A 6,228-nucleotide genomic window follows, 5' to 3' on the forward strand; every position below is an offset into this window, starting at 1 on the left:
GTTTCCCCATCTATTTCCCATGAAGTAATGGGACCAGATGCCATGATCTTCATTTTCTGAATGTTGAGCTTTCAGCCAACTTTTTCACTCTCCACTTTCACTTTCTTCAAGCGGCTTTTTAGTTCCTCTTCATTTTCTGCCATAAGGGTGGTGTCATCTGTTTATCTGAGGTTATTGAGATTTCTCCCAGCAATCTTGATTCCAGCTTGTGTTTCTTCCAGCCCAGCGTTTCTCATGATGTACTCTGCATATAAGTTAAATAAACAGGGTGACAATATACAACCTTGATGTACTCCTTTTCCTATTTGGAACCAGTCTGTTGTTCCATGTCCAGTTCTAACTGTTGCTTCCTGACCTGCATATAGGTTTCTCAAGAGGCAGATCAGGTGGTCTGGTATTCCCATCTCTTTCAGAATTTTCCACAGTTTATTGTGATCCACACAGTCAAAGGCTTGGCATAGTCAATAAAGCAGAAATAGATGTTTTTCTGGAACTCTCTTGCTTTTTCCATGATCCAGCAGATCTTGGCAATTTGATCTCTGGTTCCTCTGCCTTTTCTAAAACCAGCTTGAACATCAAGAAGTTCACGGTTCACGTATTGCTGAAGCCTGGCTTGGAGAATTTTGAGCATTACTTTACTAGCGTGTGAGATCAGTGCAATAGTGTAGACAGTTTGAGCATTCTTTGGCATTGCCTTTCTTTGGGATTGGAATGAAAACTGACCTTTTCCAGTTGTGTGGCCACTGTTCAGTTTCCCAAATTTGCTGGCATATTGAGTACAGCACTTCACAGCAAATAGGTAGGGAAACAAGGAAACAGTGAGAGACTTTAATTTTGGGGGCTCCAAAATCACTGCAGATGGTGACTGCAGCCATGAAATTAAAAGATGCTTGATCCTTGGAAGAAAAGCTATGACCAACCTAGACAGCATATTAAAAAGCAGAGACATTACTTTACCAACAAAGATCCATCTAGTCAAAGCTATGGTTTTTCCAGTAGTCATGTATGAATGTGAGAGTTGGACTATAAAGAAGGCTGAGTGCCAAGGAATTGATGGTTTTGAACTCTGGTGTTAGAGAAGACACTTTAGAGTCCCTTGGACTGCAAGGAGATCCAGCCAGTCCATCCTAAAGGAAATGAGTCCTGAATATTCATTGGAAGGACTGGTGCTGAAGCTGAAATTCCAATACTTTGGCCACCTGATATGAAGAACTGACTCCTTGGAAAAGACCCTGATGCTGGGAAAGATTGAAGGCAAGAGGAGAAGGGGACAACAGAGAATGAGATGGTTGGATGGCATCACCAACGTGATAGACATGAGTTTGAGTAAGCTCTAGGAGTTGGTGATGGACAGGGAAGCCTGGTGTGCTACAGTCCACAGGGTTGCAAAAAGGTGGACATGACTGAATGACTGAACTGAACTGAGGCCACCTGAGATCAGCACTAGGGTGAATTTTGGATGTAAGTCTTTTGAAAAATCAACTTAGCAGTGTATCACAGTGTTGGAATACTAGGACCATTTTCGAAGGTCTCCCTCTTGAACTCTCCTCCAGATTTAAAGAAGTAACTGCTACCTTTGGCTGGGATTCACAGATCCTGGAGAAGACAGTCAATCACACCTGCCTTGATGCATAGTGATGGTGGGTCCCTCGAGTGCTTACAATGTGCTGCTGTTTATTCTAGGTGCTCTACAGTTCTCTCTCACTTACTGACACAATAAATCTGAGAAATGGAAAGCTCAAGCTCAGAGGGCTTCACTCACTGGTTTGAAATCCCTCAGCTTGAAAGTGATGGACCTTGTGTGCCAACCTGGTCTTGTGCTTCTCTATTCAACACTGGCTCTCAAGAATGAAACAAAGGACAGGACTTGGAATTTCATGTTTCTCAGTGCTGGTTCCAACATGGTCTCAGTAAGCAGTTATTAGAAGATGAGGAAGGACAGAGGAAGGAAGGAAGGAAGGAGAGCAGGACAGACAAGGATGTGCCGTGAGGAGAATTTGGGAGAGAATGGGAAAACGATGAGGGCTGCACAGCAAAAGGCAGATCCACACTCAGGACCTATGAGGTCACACCTGCTTTCTCATCATGAGGATTTCTCTTCTGGGCCTTAGCTTGGCAGATATTTGTTGTTTACTGCATCATATATTTCACTAAAAGCCTGAAATTTGTGATTTTTAATTATCTCATTTCTTTCACAATTATTAGTTGAAATACTTAAAACAATGAAAACTCCCGCAACTGGTACTATTTGGTTACTCTGAAACCCTTTGAAAGGAAAAAAGCAGAAAAAACAGAACTTCATGCTTTTGAGGTGATTGGTCTTGGGGAACTTCATGTTTTCCAGATCCTTTGGCTAAGCAGACCCTTACAAACACCACCTCTTCAAGGAAGCCAATCACCATCCACCCAGGAATCCAGCCCTAGGAATCCACATCTCTGACCCTCAAGTCTTTGTGCTCTTAGAACAAAAACCACAGAAAACTGGGTGTATCCCTAAATACATTTCAGGTTTTGAGGCATGGCTAGATACACTGTTATTTTATGTAAATAAGACAGAGTATATAATTATGGTTTTGGCAGAGGCTCATAGAAGAGATGAGTAAAGAGAGGGTTTCAAGTATACTCACTTACTCATGAACCGTCCTGCATTCTGTGACATATCCATCAAAGGAGCCCCACCCCAAGGTTGCCTCTTGGGAGGACACATCCATCTAACCCTGAAAGCCAAACTGGACACAGTGATTTTGGTGGGTATGATTTCACCTTCTCCAAAATCTCCATGCAGACAGATGTGGGAAGTAGAGGTGTCTCCTGTCTGCAGAAACACATTTTCATGTCTTAGCCCCAAGTGTCAGAAAAAGCAAGATTTTGTGTCCGATTAGGACCCAGTCTCTCCTTCTGATGCAATCTCTCTCATTCCTAAACACTGTGGACCTGGAACATTGCTGCTGAGATGATAACATTTTTTCCCGAGTAGTGCTTCTGACAGGAGAGAACACAAAGCTAGCATCTCATCACCAACATTAGAAACCTTAAGCCATGTTCTGCTCCTCTCACCCTTTCTTTTTGTCCAGCACAGGCCACAGTGAAATAATGAACTTAATACAATGGGTCTATTGTCAAGGGCGACACTTCTGGCCAGACATGATTTTGAACATAGCTCTGCTTCATCATGGGCTTTTCTGGTGGCTCAGTGGTAAAGAATCCATCTGCCAATGCAGGAGTGATGGGTTTGACCCCTGGGTTGGGAAGATCCCCTGGAGAAGGGAATGGCAACCTACTCCAGTATTCTTGCCTGGAGAATCCCATGGACAGAGGAACCTGGTGGGCTACAGTCCATGGGGTTGCAAGAGAGTCAGACAAGACTTAGTGATTAAACAGCAACAACTGCTTCTTCATATTATAAAAATAAGCAATTCACTTATTAAATGTCATCTTAGGCTTTTAATTTTCACACAAATGTCAGATGTGAAATCTTATTAACTATCAAAAGAATGTACAGGCATATATTTTTGGTAAACAATCTATTTGAATGTTCAGTAGCATCATATCCAATTTGAGGACCGAATCCAAAATCATGGAGGGGTTCATAGAATTAAGTTAGTTCTCATTTTCTTCATTTCTAAGATAAAGAGAATCCATATTATTCAAGGTAACTATGACTCTGTGATCCATGAAAGATTTCATAGTCTTATGAAAAGCTTATCAGAAGCTGCATTTTGTACCCAGGCTTAAATGACTACCGGGAAGGAAATGTGAGGTGTTTATTTATGGGGTCTGTTCTCAAAATTAATGGGAAAGACTGAGAAGGCTCGCTTCATTAATTGGAAAGAAAAGGGCACTTTGTCTCACTTTTCTGTCTCTGCAAGTCCAGCCAGGAAAGAGTGCTGATGCTCACAGGAGATCATATGCAGAAAGGATAGGCAGGCAGATCAACACTTGTCAGGAAGATGATTTACAGGGAAATGATTTTTGGAATATTTCTAAGTCTCAGTAAATATCAAATAACTTAGGAGACACAAACAAAACTCAACTCAGAATGATATGAGTTGTCCATGCAATCCAGACAGCTGTGCTTAGGGAAGTGAACAGCTTTGTCTCACTGAAGTTTGAACAGGGGCACAGACTAAGTTCAACAGCTGCTGCATACATGAGTTGTTAGTTTTTCTTTTTTTAATTTAATTTTTTATTGAAGTGTAGTTGATTTGCAATGTTGTGTTAGTTTCAGGTGTTCAGTAACACGACTCAGTTACATATTCTATTTCAGATTCTTTAAAAATGCACGTTTAATTTTTCAACATATTACTTACTTAAGATTTATTAATTTAAAAAAGGCCCCATGTGATGACTATAACTTAATGTCATTTTTAAAATTCTTGTCCTGATAAGACCTAATTAGTGTGAGAAAATTTTGTTAATGCTTATCAGTAAATCAGATAAAAGAGAATGTCATTTTTTTGCCAGCCCCGAAATTCTGGATCACAGATACATGACAACTGCTATGTTCTCATGCCAGAGCTTGAAAATATTCTGTTTATTTTTTTCTCTAAGACTGATCAAGGTCAAGTTCTTCATACAAGAATAAAGGCAACTTGCCGATGATGAGTTTTGGATCTAATGTGAGTGTTTTCCTAAATTTGGTAAAACCTTTCATGGACACTACAATGCGTACAGCATAGAAGTAGAGACTGGATATTCATAACTGCCTTTAGTTCTTTACTGTTAAATCCTTTTAATATGATTATGGATATTACTCCAAAGCACAGCAAAAATGAGATACCTTTGCTGCCCATTTGCAATAGGTGGTTCCTCTTTTTCTCAGAAGAGAAGATCTGGTGTGAGAGGGCAGGTCTGAGGTCTGGGACCTCTGCTTACTCCCTCTTTGGCTGCAGGAGAGGTTCCTTCTCAGCCCAGCAAGGTTCCTGTTGATGAAGCACAATCTTTCAGTTGTATACTTTGGTTTAAAACATCCCTGTGAGGAAGGTGCCCAGACCCCAGGACCCAGGACAGAAGGGTCCTCAGGAGCTTCCTGGGCACAGACCCCCAGAAAAGGGTGGAAAATGTCCCCTTTGTCAATCATAGGAAAGGCTCAGCCCCCGTGGGAAAGGGCACACCTTCCATCCACACACAGATAACACTCCCATCTCATCACTGCCACTTTAAACTTCTTTCTGCCTTTCCTCCTTTCTCTGCATTTTCTGCTTTTGTTTTCCTTCCTCTTCTTTCACCAACAGGTCCCTTTCTTCAGTGTGTTCTTCTCTTTCCTCCCTCACATCTCCCGAGCTCGTTTCCTTGTTCTCTACTCCTGCTCCAGCTTAACTTCCTTCCTCACCACAAACTTTCCTTTTCTTTTTCATCATTTCTGACTTCAACCACTGCAGAGGAACATATGCCCTTCCATAGAACTATGGTTCTTCCTGGCAGGCACAGAAATGCTCAAAAGATATATTTGGAGTGATCTAATGTTTCAGTGTGGTTACTAAAATCTAAAGCTATGTCAGAGGATGTGAAGGGATGTGTTTCACAGTAAGTTCCCTACAAATGAATGAGTTCTATTCCGAGAGAAAGTCCAGTTTGTTTCTAAGTCCAACAAAGTTAGCCCAGGTACCCAACTAACACGATCGACTCTATAGCACTGCACTGAAATTGGTTTATAATACTTTTCACACAAACAATACATAAAAAAGCATACACTCAATAAAGAAAACATTTTTAATCTTACAGTGCAGTACCTTGAAAAGTTCAGTAGTACAGTACAACAGCTGGCATACAGGGGCATATTTGCATCTTTGGAAGTTCACAACTCGAAAGTTTGTATGTAGGTACTTACTGTACTAGAGATTTGCTTAGTCCTTCTTACTCCACTAAGGCAATTGAAGGTTTCTCCACTTGCTATGGAACCTTAACCTTAGAAGCAAACCTCAAGGACATGGGCCACGACTGTTTCTGATGAACTTGAGGCTTCCAGCAAGAGTCAAGTTCTGCAGCCCCATTTGTCAGAAGAAGAGGTGATGTAGCTTGTTAACGTTAAATCACACATTGTTTCCCCCACCTTGGCTTAATAAGTTAGATATCTGCAACAATGATTCACCAGAAGATTAAACTACAACTCACCCTTGAACAACATGGGCTTGAACTGCAGGAGTTCACTTATATGTGAATTTTTTCATAGATACAGTGCTTATATTTTCATTGTACAAAAATTTAGATTGACAGAATGTAGGGGGA

At 41.1% G+C, this 6,228-nt stretch overlaps 1 long non-coding RNA gene across 2 annotated transcripts in view; it reads right to left on the minus strand.

The window, feature by feature from the left end:
- Positions 1-5,993, minus strand: part of LOC104997620 — a 12,772-nt gene extending 6,779 nt beyond the window's left edge. The window contains exons 1-3 of one of the 2 annotated variants that reach the window (XR_826348.1): positions 5,831-5,993; positions 4,781-4,922; positions 2,632-2,729 (exon numbers count right to left, since the gene is read on the minus strand). This is a non-coding gene — a long non-coding RNA (uncharacterized LOC104997620). The remainder of the gene's footprint in view (positions 1-2,631; positions 2,730-4,780; positions 4,923-5,830) is intronic. The other variant, XR_826347.1, reaches the window with a different exon arrangement.
- Between the last annotated feature and the right edge of the window lie 235 nt (positions 5,994-6,228).

The sequence above is a fragment of the Bison bison genome, unplaced genomic scaffold (genome assembly GCF_000754665.1).
Source record: "Bison bison bison isolate TAMUID 2011002044 unplaced genomic scaffold, Bison_UMD1.0 scf7180017864312, whole genome shotgun sequence".
Lineage (NCBI taxonomy): Eukaryota > Metazoa > Chordata > Mammalia > Artiodactyla > Bovidae > Bison > Bison bison.